Source organism: Myotis lucifugus, unplaced genomic scaffold (genome assembly GCF_000147115.1).
Source record: "Myotis lucifugus unplaced genomic scaffold, Myoluc2.0 scaffold_6, whole genome shotgun sequence".
Classification (NCBI taxonomy): Eukaryota; Metazoa; Chordata; class Mammalia; order Chiroptera; family Vespertilionidae; genus Myotis; species Myotis lucifugus.
The window spans coordinates 6,241,593-6,256,004 of NW_005871054.1; positions in this window are offsets into that span (position 1 = coordinate 6,241,593).

The following is a 14,412-nucleotide window of genomic DNA, read 5'->3' on the forward strand; positions in this document are numbered from 1 at the left end:
TCGGTGATCTAAGTGACTTGATTTCCCTCTGCATCCTACTTCTGTCACCTCTCCAAATAACAGAGTGATGTGAGAGTGATTAAACAGCACTGTCGATGTGAGCACTGGGAGAAACTCTCAACCTTCACAATTTGAGATATGATATTATGTCACTAAGGCCATGACAGTTAATCACTTTTAATATGTATCTGAGCACATTGTAATGACTTATCAGTGCCAATGGCCTAACTCATGACAGTGACTTAAAAATAGCACATGGGCAATTATGCAGCCTTCACTGGCCTGTGCATATTACCCTCAGACTGCCCTGGCAGCGTGCTGTCGTGGCTTGATTCCAGAGAATTAGTTTCTTTGTACTCTCTGCTATTGGAACATCCCCGGAAAGCATGATTTCAGCTTTTGGTAGCACAGTGCTACTACTATTATACAAAGCGCAGAGTTGGTGGGGCTTAGAGATAAGGTGATCACAACAAACTCACAAAATGTATTTGGTTCATAAAAAGGTGAATCTCCCTAGAATATGTCAGGAGTTTACTTTTACATTACTCAACTTCAAGGAAAAATATACCGAGAACACTTATGTTCGTGTTATGGATGAATAATGGTGTCAAGTGATTCAAATATGTTTTCAGTTTCACAAATTCAGAGAAATGCTTAAGCCAGCCTCAAGTAGAATGAACTGATATTCACTCCAATTTTTCAGACCAGGGAGCTGGAGACCACGAATAGCTCAGGATTCTCTCTGGCCCAGTGAACTGATTGCATTTAATAACTGTTCAGTATTAAATGCCTCCAAATGTGTGCTGGTCTGAAACAAACCAAGAATGCCAGCTTCTAATCTTTGCCCTTTGCTTCCCACAGTGACTTAAGTGATTCTTTCTTGGCTTTTTCTGTCACATAAACACTGGCACTGACCAAAATCTTTGGGAACTGGATGACTCACAAGGAACTTGACCAGAGTTGTCCTCAATTTCTCAATCTTGAAATGAGATGCACATTTGAATAAGGATTTTAACTATCAGAAGTCTGAAGTGTTTAATCACCCCTCTTTTCTCTATGAGTAAAGACACTATCCTTTGTCTTTAAAATCTAAAAGGAACATTTTTATATCTGAAGTTATCCGGTTGATTTTTAAACATCTTTATTGAGGAACAATTTACATACCAAAATATTCACCAACATTTTAAGTGTACAATTCAATGGTTTTTAGTGATGTTACAGAGTTGTTCAACCATCCCCACAATTTTAGAATGTTTGCATTAACTGTAAAAAGATTCCCCTTGCCTCTTTGAATTGTCTTGGCATCCTCATAGAAAATCAGTTGAACATAAATATAAGGATTTATTTCTGGACTCCCAATTCTAGTTCTTTGATATACATGTCTATCCTCAGACCAGTGGCACATAATCTTTTTTATTACAAAGCTTTGCTGTAAGTTTTAAATTTATAAAATATGATTTCTCCAACTTTGTTCTTAATTTTCAAAGTTGTTTTGGTTATGCTGGGTCTCTTGAAATTCCTTAGGAATATTAGGATCAGTTTCCCAATTTTTACAAAAAGGAAGTTGAGATTTTGACAGAGATTCATTGAATTCACAAATCAATTTGGGAGTATTTTCACTTAATATTGTCTTCCAATCTATGAACATTGAATGCCTTTCCATTTATTCAGGTCTTTTTGAATTTCTTTCTATTATAGTTTGTACTTTTCAATGTATCTTTTATACTTCTTTTGTTAAATTTATTCCTAAATATTTTATTCTTTATGATGCTATTGCAAATAAAATAGTTTTCCTGTTATCATTGTCACATTGTTCATTGCTGGTGTATAGAAATACATTGAATTTGTATCCTGGATTAATTCTTAGTTATAATATTTTTGTGGATTTCTTATAAATTTCTATATACAAGATCATGACACCTGCAAATAGAGATATTTTTCTTCTTCTTTTCCAATCTGGATTACTTTTATGTCTTCTTCTTGCCTAATTCCCTGGGTAGAATTCCAGTACTATTTTGACTTCATGTGGCAAGAGTGGACATCCTTGTCTTGTTCCTGATTTTAAGGGGAAAGCTTTCCGTCTTTCACCATTGGGGATAATATTTGTGGTTATTTAGTAGATGCCCCTTGTTAAGTTGAGTATGCTTCTTTCTATTTGTATTTTTTTTTAGTGTTTTTTGTTTTTTTTAAATGAAGGGGTGTGATATTTTGTCAAAATTTTTTTCTGTATCTATTGAGATAATCATGTGGCTTTTGTCCTTAATTATATTAATACTAGAGGCCTGGTGCATGACATTCATGCACTCAGGGTGGGCGGGGGGGGGGGCTCCCTCAGCCCGGCCTGTGCCCTTTTGTAGTCCTGGAGCCTGCAGGGCGCAGGCCTAAGCCATCTGTTGGACATTCTTAGTGCTGCCACGGAGGTGGGCCACTGCACTCGCCAGCCTTCAGCCTGGCTTGTAGCTGAGCACATTGACCACCAGGGGTCAGCTCCTGTGTTGAGCGTCTGCCCCCTGGTGGTCAGTGCGCATCATTGCGACCGGTCGTTCAGACGTTCAGTTGATTTGCATATTACCCTTTTATTATATAGGATGTCTTTAAGAAGTTGCTTTAAAACTTATTGAAGTCTTATATATCTTCGTTGATCTTCTGAATAGTTGTTCTATTGGTTATTGAAAATGGGTTATTGAGGTCTTCAACTATTATTATTGAACTACCTATTCCTCCCTTCAATTATGTTAATTTTTGCTTTAAGTATTCACGGCTCTGTTCTTAGGCGTATATATGTTTATAATTGTATGTCTTCCTGATGAATTGATCCTTTTATCATTACAAATCATTCTTTATTTCTATTAACATTTTTTAAAACTCTAATTTGTTTGATATTGGTATAGCCACTCCTACCTTCTTATGGTTGCTATTCACATGATATGTCTTTTTCCATTATTTTACTTTTCATTTATTTGTATTTTTAAATCTAAAGAGTGCTTGCTATGGACAGCATATGGCTTTTTTTTTTAAATCTAGTGTAACATTCTTGCTTTTTGACCAGATTTCTTAACTCACTCACATTTAATGTCATTATTGATATGGTTGGATTTTTCGTCTGCCATTTTGGTTTTCTATATGCTTCATCTTTTTATTACCTTCATTTCTCCTTTACTGTCTCCTTTTGCAATAATTGAATTATTTTCTAAACACCGAATTTCAATTCTTGTGATGATTGTTATTTGTGGTAAGTAAAATATTGAACCCAAATGACATCCATCTCTAAATCCCTGGAACCTGTGAATATGTTACCTTACACGGCAAGAGTGAAGGATCTTGAGCTAGGGAAACTATCTGGCCTAAACTAAACTGGCTGAGTGACAACATAATCACAAAGGTGCTTGCTCCGCCCCGCTAATTCCTTCTTGAGGAGGATGAGAGGCGAGGATTCTTAAGATTGCATGCCTTCTCTGGGTCCTGGAAATCCAGTCTGAGTCCTGAGAGCCTCCTTTTTCTTTTCCCAGGGCCGTGCCCTGAAATGCTCAAGTTTGTGTGTATTTTTCCAATCCTGCAGTCAGGTTGGCTTTCTGCACATGCTCACTAGCCATCTGCAAACCTCACATTCTCAGTCTGTGGTGGTGCACTCAGGGAGTTGGCCATGGGAGCATTACAGAGGGGGAGGGATGTGAGGTGCAGAGCATTTGGAGCACCCATGGGCCAGTTGAGGGGTCCACAAATAAGGCATCTTTCTGTGGCTCACTGGGCAGGCTTCTTGATGGAGTCTGCGAAGCAGTAAAATACTTGGTCCTTTGTTGAGTTTCAAGGTCTGGTTGCTCTAAGTCCTTGCTGCTCCTCCCTGATCCCAGCCTCTCCCAGCCACTCAACCATTCTGAGCTCCTCAGTATCCTGGCCGGGCTGATAAAGTAGGGTACTTAGGCAGTGTCCCACACAAGGAGGAAAGCCAGGCACTTACTCAGGCTCTCACATTCCCACTGGGAGGAATTGAGGGCTGAGGAGGTCTCTCTTGGCACTGAGCTATGCCACCTTGAGGGAGGGGTGACAAAGGTAAAGTGAAACTGCTTTTTTACTTTCCCCAAAGAGTCTATTTTGATTTTTGATCCAATGATGTGCTGAAACTTACCAGGTGAACTTTTGACTCCCACAAAAGTACTCTCATCCAGGAGAGGTAGTCAAAATCAATACCTTATGGGGAGATGTCACTATAAAACTCCCATTATGCCATCTTGCTGGCATCACCAACACTAGTTTTTAAATATTTTTATTATTAGCCTTTAGGACAGTGAAAATATGATTTTTTTGGAATTATGACTATAGAACTCACTGAGTTCAGCTTTCTTACCTCCTTTTAGATAACTAACAAATAATTCTGCCCTCTTCCTACTACATTATTCTTTTGTGTAGAGAGCTTAGCAGTTAGGTTTGATTTAACCCAAAACCATTGCCTGAAATTTAATAAAGTAATATGTGCCTTTTAAGCCAGGGGTTCTTTCCTACCACCCAAAGAGTGTCAAAGTTATCACTTCCTCCTGCTGCTCCGATGGTGAAGGGCAGTTTAACTTCACAGGAGGTGTTAACAATTCTAAACATAGTGCTAAAGACATTTATTTTACTTCTCTTCTGGGAGGTGCTGGTGAGGATAGGGAACCAATTAACAAGGAGAAAGGGGGTAATTATTAAGTGCATAAAAGTTTCCCAAATCAAATTAGCACTTAAACACAGAGGCGCATAAACTTCTCATATATCACATGCTCCCTTTAAAAATGAACTTCTTTACACATATCACAGGTTCCCTTTAAAAATGATGCATCGTCTCCATATTGAGGAGATTTAATTTGTAATTTCAGAGGATTCCCATTCTTATTAGAAAAGTAAGGCCTTATAGTAAATTTGATAAATCTATTAAGTTCAATCCTGGAAAATACCATTTTTATTGTGTTTTTTCCCCTATTCTTCTATATGCATAGTCTCTCCTCTTGGCTAGTTCAGTGTCTCTGGTGTTGGAAAATTCCTTCATAGGTTATACTAAGATGAAGCCTCTCCAACTATTTAAATTGTTCCTTTCTTATTTGTCTCTATGTACTAATTTTATACTGAGCCATCACTATTGAGGTCTTTGAGAATTTTCCGCCTTTTCTTAAGTTTCTGTTCTTTGATGGATGTTTCTAAAGCTTAGATTTTAGAGGAACTTACCTACCTGTCCAGGGCCACTTTGTTATAGTTGCAAAAATGCTTCTAAATAATTGCTATAGAACTGTTCTTAGTGCTACAGATTTAATTAATCTGTGCTGCTGATATCCTTTCATCCATGCTGATAGTTGCTGGCTTCCTGTTGGGTTGTAAGAAACCCATGACTGGGTCTTTATTTCCTTTCCGGAGTTCTAGAAAGTAAGTGTTCTCCTCTGTGAAGTTCAAATGCTTTCTGGGGACTTTTGGGCTATGTCAGTGACTCAAAATTTGATTATCTAATTAGTCTATGAAAACCAGATCTTGAAATCTTACTGTCTTCTTTAGCTATTTAAGCCATTTAGATGAAAAGCTTTATTTCACCTTTTTAATAACATGACCATCTAAATAGGGTTACATTTATGCCTCTTTTTTTTTCTTTCAGTCCCTAAATTACAAATGATCAAATCCTATGGACCCTTGTAATAAAAAAATCTGTAATAAAAATAGCTGCAAGGGGAACTTTTCTTACCAAGAACTCTTCTTTATCTGCTTTGCTGCTTTGCTGCAAACTTGTCTGAGTGTTTGCAGAATCCCTCCCTATAGCATACTGACTCCTGACCTAGACCTGTTCTCCCTTTCTCCCAATGGCTGTTTTTCCTGGGGTGCTCCAGTGGTTAAAAGGGGTAAAGTGAGGGATGTATGACAAGGAGACTCTACCCATGTGCCACTGAGTGTAACTTTTCCTAGCTCTTCCTGTTGCTTCTCTTACCAAACTCTAAGTGCCGTTTGAAGACTGGATTATCACTCAAGATACGGCTCTACCTCCCCAAACTGTCCCTGTTTTTCATTCGCACCACCATCAGCTCCACCCAGTTTCCTACCACCCTGAGACCATCCTTTGCTAGTTGGGAGCCTTTCATTTGCAAATATAGTGACTCAAAACAAACTAATAAATAAAATCGGATATTTAATTTACTATCACAGAACTAAAAGGTACAGGGGCATGAAGTTTGATCCAGGTGCTCAGATTCTGTCATTTATAACCTGCCTCTCCAACTCTACATTCTTATTACAATAGTCTTAAAACTTGGCTGATCAACTTGGATAAGCAGGTTGTTTTCTTCTTTTGAACATACAAAGACAAAAGAACTAACTTTCCCCTCAGTCATTGCCCTAGTATTCCATCTGCCCTCACCTAGGAGCATGAGAATCTTTCATACTCACTATCCAAAAGACTGGAAAGAAATGTGTGTGGGGCATGGCTGAGTTGGACTTCCAAATGCATCTTCCCACAGAAATCTTTTACTTATTTATATTTCAGTTCTTTCCTGTTCCAAACATGATTTAAAGTGGAAAAGAAAGATTGTTGTACATAGCAGTGAGCTTCAAAGTGCTTCTGAAACTGTATTTCAGATACTTTAGGAGTTAAATAGATTTCTGTAGATGGGCTGGCCCAATATCCAATCACCTTCCTTAACCTTTTCTCCAAGGGACACACTTCCCAAGGAAAAATGATTTACAGATGGAATTTTTGAGCACAGTCTGGTCAGACTTACAGGGGACTGCCTTTAATTCCTTTTCATGTCAGTGGCTAACTGAATTTCACTGGGCATTCTCTGTTAGATTTTCTCATTACTTTTGTACAAATGCTTTATTGAATAAGCACTTGCTCCCATTCTTTTCATGCCAGATCCTTAGTGTAGATGGATCATATTGCTCTGTTTTCTCTTGAGCTCACTGCTTCAGGACTGAAATGTTGTACATATATAGCAGTGTTGACTAATTACTGCTAATGTCTTCATGCTTCCCCCCAAAATATAAAATACATGAACTATGTATTGCCCAAATACTCACAGGTCTCATCAATCTTTGGAAATAATGAGTTCACTTTAGAATGTATACCTAAGTCCTGCTGAGACATTGTCTCACCAGCTCAAGCAGGAACTCAGCATCCCGGAAAATCCCCTTATCGTTGCCACTCCACTACCCCTGAAGTATTCTTGGGGATCCCTGGGGAATATTTTTGTGGGGGTCCATAAAAGCCCTGTCCACCAGGAATCCATTCTTCCACCTGACTTTTCTTTTAAAAGAAGAGAGGGCTCTGGTACTGCAGTCCCTGTGTTCCAATCCTAGTGCCACGCTTTAGCTGTGTGACCTTGGGCAAGTTGCTTAACTTCTCTAAACGTCACTTGTTATCTGGGAAGTGGATGCTGTTTTAAAAGTAAGTGAGAAACTGCATTTGGAATAATTGGAGAGTGCCTGACTTGTGTCATGTGCTCCATAAACATTAATCACTACTGTAATCCCTGGCATCTTCTGCTACTGCTTTTCTGGTTTCAGGCTCCTGCCCTAAGTCCTAGTACATGATCCTCAAAATCTGGAGTCGTCAGAACAGCCCTCAGTACCAATTCTGTATCATCACAGAACTGGAGAGAAAGCTCTTGTTCTCATTTGTCTCAAGGGCTATTCTTGGGGCTTTTGGGAGTCAGGTGGCTCAAGATATTTGTGTTTCTCATCTCTCTTCCAGGTTCTATTGCATCAAAACTGCCTTCTTGCAGGCACCCTTCATCTCATGAAAATCAACCAGCCTGGGTGGAGACAAGGGTGGGAACTAAAATCTAGTTACATAACTTCAGGGACCTCACTTTACTGTCTGCTATGGCCTCTGCAGACATATATAGATAGATAGATAGATATTAGTGGGCTGAATCTTTGAAACATCTTATGTTGCTTTGCATTTATATATTTCAGTACATTTTATTCCTTCAGTCTTACAATGCATTCTGTTTTTATTTGCCTTCAGAAAATGATATTTAAAAAAAAAATCCGGTTAAGCAAAATAACTTACTTCATATATTTTACAACTATTTAAACCTTAGAATAACTGTTTTTGACTAATTTAATATTTTATTTATTTTAAACCAGCTCCAGAATATACAATATTTACCTTTAAAAATATTTTAAGATCACAAGAGCAAACTAGACCTACTTGAAATGGGTAACTAGACACTATTGAAAGTATTTGGAATCTGCTTCAATTTTTGATATCTTATAAATTTTGAAAGCTAGGATAGTATAGTGTCATGAGTGTGTGAGAGGGCTGAGGCCAGTTGCCCAGTTTGAATCCTGGCTCTACTATATAGTAGTTGTGTATCTTGGGCAAATTATCTTACCTCAAGGGCTTTCAATTTCCCCATCTGTAAAATCCTATATAATAAAGGCTAATATGCAAATCGACCGAACAGCAGAAGGACCGGTCACAATGATATGCACTGACCACCAGAGGGCAGATGATCAACGCAGGAGCTGCCCCCTGGTGGTCAGTGTGCTCCCACGAGGGGAACGCTGCTCAGCCAGAAGCCAGGCTTACCGCTGGCGAGCTCAGTGACGGTGGCGGGAACCTCTCCTGCCTCTGCAACAGTGCTAAGGATGTCTGACTGACGACTTAGGCCCACTCCCCATGGGGAATGAGCCTAAGCCATCAGTTGGACATCCCCTGAGGGCTCCTGGACTGCAAGAGGGTACAGGCCGGGCTGAGGGACCCCACCCCCCACCAAGTGCATGAATTTCATGCATCAGGCCTCTAGTAGGAATAATAATAGTCCAAATGTCATACAATCATTGGGAGAATTAAAATAGTTAACATATGTTAAGTAATCACAGTGCCTGGCACATAAGCACTCAGGAACTGTTGGCTAACATTATTAACTCTGTCAAAAATAATGAACAAAATGAACATTTCTTTGATTCTCTTACTTGATAATATTTATTGAGCATCCAACTATGTGCCAGGAACTGTGCTAGATTATAAAATAAAAGAGAATTAAAACAAACTCACTGCACTCAAGGAACTAATAGTCTTATGGTCTAAAATTTTCTGTAACTGTCTTCATTAAACATTTCATTTGGGGGAGGACAGATACATTCAAGAACCTAGCTTTTCAGAGAGGTGGTTATTTTAAAAATAAAAGAGGTATCTCTTGAATAAATGAAGAATTTATATACAGTAGCCTTTAATTCTTTGTTGTTTAAAATATCTAGATTTTAGACAAATATGGCTATATAGATGAATAGCTTTCATGGGATCCAAGTGTCTAGGAAGAGTTAATACAGCTGCAGAGAAAGTTCTGTGCTTTTATCCACCTAGAATTTATTAAAATAATTTTAAAATTAGTCTTTTGAAGATAAACCAACATAATTTCCATTTTTAATGCAACATTATATAATTAGCATTTTCCCATTTATTTAACATTTCTGTCCTTCAAATAATATAAGGGTTATTTAAAGTTGAGTAATATAGCTAAGTTTAAATAACTAGGAACACTACTTTTCTATTTTGCCAAAAATAAATACATAACATTCTCTTGAGATTTAGCATCAACAGAATTCTTAAAATCACACAAATTGGGAAATAATTCAGCTTCCCAATTATTATTGAGAATTTATGAGAAAGACTGCTAGTCAATTGCCTGGGGCAAATGTAAGTGAATTGACAGCAGAGGGTGCATATGTAAGTTTTAAAGAGAAACTGACCTTGTGCCAGTCTCTCAACCTTTACTCTTGAACAGATGAATGTCATTTGCTGAGTCAGTGGTTTGAACTCAATAACCATTGATACTCTCCTTTGGGACCGCTTGTGCTTACAAAGGCAATACTTCAGAATGAGGACACAGTCTACTGATGAGTAAGTAAGTATATCTAATGATGGTAGGGAGAAATGTTACATTGAAGCTCTGAAATTCAAGAGAATTATTGCTGCTCTGTTCTTTTTAGTAGTTATTGAACAATAATGGTGCGTAGTTCCCAACTATTTCAAGAAGGGGAAAAGGTTAAATCCAATAAGAATGTTGTGACCCTGATAAGACACTTGGTAGAACAACACCTTTTCAAATTAAACTGTTCATTTATGTCTAGTTCAGAAAGATAGGCATAAGTTTAGTTTTCAGCACAAATATATTCTCAGATATTAAATGTGTTTTATCATTTCATTGCACCTTGCCTTTGGAGTCCTACCCTAGCACTTGGTTGCTGGCTTTGTCTCAGCCAATTATGTACATTGGCCACGTGACCCGTGTGGTTTACAGGTGTCGACCTTTCACTGATCACTTATTTTTCTCTTGTCCTCACATCTTTCTAGATGCCATGTAGTTTTGAAGAAAACATTATGAACAATTTGCATAGCTCCTCAATCTTTGGCATTGAGATCTTAGAGTGTCACCAGAACTTGGTGTCAAAGACGGCTGGACTGGACAATTCTTGGGTCTAATTCCACAGGTAATTTTGTTCTCATCATGAAGGTATGAATCTTGGTTCCTAGTAGGAGCTATCAGAATTGGTGATGACCTTCAGATAGGTTAGACTGACCTGGAGAAATGACACATTGAATATGAGCATGTCTGCTTTAAAGTCCACTGTTACCATTGGGAAGAATGATGGCTGTAGTTTAATATAAAGTGTGTGGGTAATAGTTCCCCTTTCCTCAAAAACTGCATTTTTATAATGAAAGGTAGAATTAGTGTTTACTTTTTTCATTGTTTCTCATTTCTCCCCTCAAATGCCTCTTAAATTGAAACATGTGGAATGAACAGAAACCCAATTAGATGAGACAAGTACAATATGCTTCTGTAGCATCCTGTCAGAGCATTTGTCACACCATATTGTAACTTATGTTTTTATGTCTGTCTTCCCCTCCAGACTGTGACCTTCTTAAAGTAGGGAGTATTTTTGTTGCTAAGTCATCAGGATCTGGCACAAGTTCTGTCATGTAGTAGATATTTAATGTTCAATAAATGAATGAAAGAGTAAATTGGAGTGGATCACTTTAAGAAATATTTTGTTATTGTGTACTATAGAGATGTGTTTTAAATCCAAATAGAAAGCATGATATTCCTCCAACTAATCAGCAGTCAATGTAAAACATGTACTAGTATATGGGTGGTGAAAGAACCAGTTGTTTGAACCTAGAAGCAACATGATATCCTGAAGAGCATGAATGTTTTTGGTTTGGAGCCATTTTATTTGGGGGATAATTAAGTTCTATCCGAACTGAATATATTTGCCTCAATAATAAGAATCAGTTTCTGAGTTTGGTTAGTATGAATCAACTCCATAGAATCTGACCACCTTCTGAAAAACTGATCGAATTGACAGTGTGGATCAAGAAACCTCTGTTTAAACACCTGTCTGATGTACCAATCAACATCATTCAGATCTCTGTATATTCAATACAGAGTGTTTATAAACACATTAATTTTACAAGCACCTTATATTATTCACTTAAATCAAATTAATCCAGTGAATTTCCCTTCAATAGATAAAGAAACTGAGTTCAGGTAAACAATGACATGAGTAATAATCAGAAGCAAATTTCCAATAAATACTAGTATTTATGGATACCTTTATTTAATTCATTAAAAGACTTAGTTATCTCACTGACTTTCCATGTCCTTAAGTGAAATAACCAGGTAATGGAACTTGATCTGATATATTTGATTGGTTCAGCAATTAATTTATGCATTTATCTGTGAGAATATATAGCAGACTTGCTCAAGATCAAAATAAAGTTTGACTAGTCAGATAAACAGTATTTTTGAAAAAAAAATTCTAACTATTCCCTCTTGAGTCCTATAATTCTATCTAATAATAGAGAAACATGGTAATTAGCCGTACCTCTGCTACCCTTCCCATTGGCTAATCAGGGCGATATGCAAATTAACTGCCAACCAAGATGGCGGCTGGCAGCCAGGCAGCTTGAATCGAACAGTATTATGTTGATTTCCTATAAAACTAATTTTGATTTAGTTTTTCAAAGTATTAGGTATATTTAACTTTTTTGAGATAGGTGTTTTAAATGTAAAATGCATTGTGTAATTTTATAGAAAATCCATATGAAATATGTAAAAGCTAAATTATTCCAGGGGAATAGCAAATGACCTCAGAGAATCTCAGGGAGGGGCCTCTAAAAGTCATTTAGACCCTGAAGCCCCCCCAATGCCAAAAGTCTCTTTCACTTAGCATAGTATTCTCCTGGTCCATCTGTACTATAGCAAAAGGTAAGATTTTCTTTTTTATGATTAAGTAATATTCCATTATGTAAATGTGCCACAGATTTTTTTCCCCCACTTATCTACTGTTGGGCACTTGGGCTGCTTCCAAATCTTGGCTATCTATAATAATAAAAGTGTAATATGCTAATTAGACTGGACATCCTTCCAGACGACCTTCCGGACGAAGCTAAGGCAGTGGGGGCCACCCCCCTTGCACGAATTTCATGCATTTGGGCCTCTAGTTGTAAACATCACAGCAGTGAATATAAGGATGCGTATCTTCTTTCAAATCAGTATTTTGGGTTTCTTCAGATATATTCCCAGAAGTGGAATCTCTGGGTCATAAGGCAGTTCTATTTTTTTTTATTTTTTGAGGTAATTTCATACTGCTTTCCACAGTGGCTGCACCAATATGCACTCCCACCAACAGTGCATGAGGGTTCCCTTTTCTCCACATTCTCACCAACACTTGTTGTTTGTTATTTATTGATGATAGCCATTCTGATAAGTGTGAGGTGATACCTCATTGTGGTTTTAATTTGTTTTTCTCTGAGGATTAGTGACATCAAGCATCTTTTCATATGTCTATTGGCCATCTGTATGTCCTCTTTGGAGAAGCGTCCATTCAGGTCCTTTGCCCATTTTTAAATTGGATTGTTTGTAAGTTCTTTATAAAATTTGGATATTAACCTCTTATCATATGTATCATTTAGCTAATATGTCCTCCCATTCAGTGAGTTGTTTTTTCATTTTGTGTCCTTTGCTGTGCAAAAACTTTTTGTTTCATGTATCAAAAAATTATTGTAAACTTCTAGGTCAGCAGTGTTTTGAATGATTTAAGTTGCCAAAATTTAACCTTTTCATGACTGGGTACTTGATGCATATGTTTTCTTCCTTATATTCAGTTGTATATTATACATTTTCTATAAGTATGTAATACCTTTTAAATTAGAAAAATACATTTTTTAAATGATACCATTAAATTAAGTCAAAATTATTTTCACAGGGATTCTTAGCTTAATTGATTGGTTTGAAAAGCATTAAATTCATTTCCCCAATCCCTATGGACATAAAGCCTTGACACTCTACATTAACAAAATTCATGGTCAATGAAGAAAATAGTGGAAGAGTTGTTGTTGTTGGTGGTGGTGGTAAGTAAAAAGGTTTGGAATATAGTAGGAACTGAAACTTTTTTATAGCAAGAGTTGTTGCAGCTGCTGTTATGAATTATGGTATCCTCTGGTACAATCTGGCAAATCAGGTTAAGTTATAAAAAAGATCTGGGTGTCTGCATGGGGCTTTCTGAATATATGCAGTAAGATTCTTTACCCCACTTTTAAGTAATGCTGAATTTTTCAAGTTGAATCTTGAATGCTGTTCTATTTGGTTTTCTTGCAAATCATATGGATGCCTCTTGCAGGAAGAAATGTGATACATTTTAAAATTTGGGGGTAGGGTATGAGAAAGGAAAACATTTTCGTTGACACCTGCTAAGGGATATTCTTGTGTGCTCATCCCAAGCATTTGAAGCATAGCTGGTGCCTGAAGTTGTTTGGCCTTTATAACACCACCTGGGTCTTTCTGAGAGGAGGTCAATAGAAGCCCAGGGATTGGCCTTATTTTTACTTGAAGCTTGACTGAAAGTCTGAACCACAATCTTCCTGAGTTGTCTGAAAGGCTTGGGTTCTTTGACTTCAAAATCTCTTTACTCATCTAGAGGATTTTCCCTTTCCTTCTTCTTTAATGTCTACCCCCCATCCTTTGTCATTGAACTTCAGGGCTATGTGTCCTCCGGGAAGATAGGCTGAAGGAAGGAGGCTGGAAATAGTGTCAATCCACGGACTCTGAATCTACAAAGTTTATTTTTGTGGAGAGGAAAAGCGAGTGTGTTCTTGTGCTCTCACCCCGAGCATTTGAAGCATAGCTGGTGCCTGCAGCTGTTCGGCCTTTATAATGCTGTGCAACATGACACCTGGGTCTTTCTGCGAGGAGGTCAATAGCAACCCATGGTGTTCTTTACCAGGCTTCTGTCTTTTAAGTACCTATTGATTGTAGCAAAATGTTATCCCCCTTATCTTTAGCTTAAATGTTCCATATCCCATGTGTTATGTTAATTCATCTTCTTTACAATGATCACTTCTCCTCAAAAGAAAATCCTTAAGGACTGGATATACACAAAGTTAGTAAGCTTTTC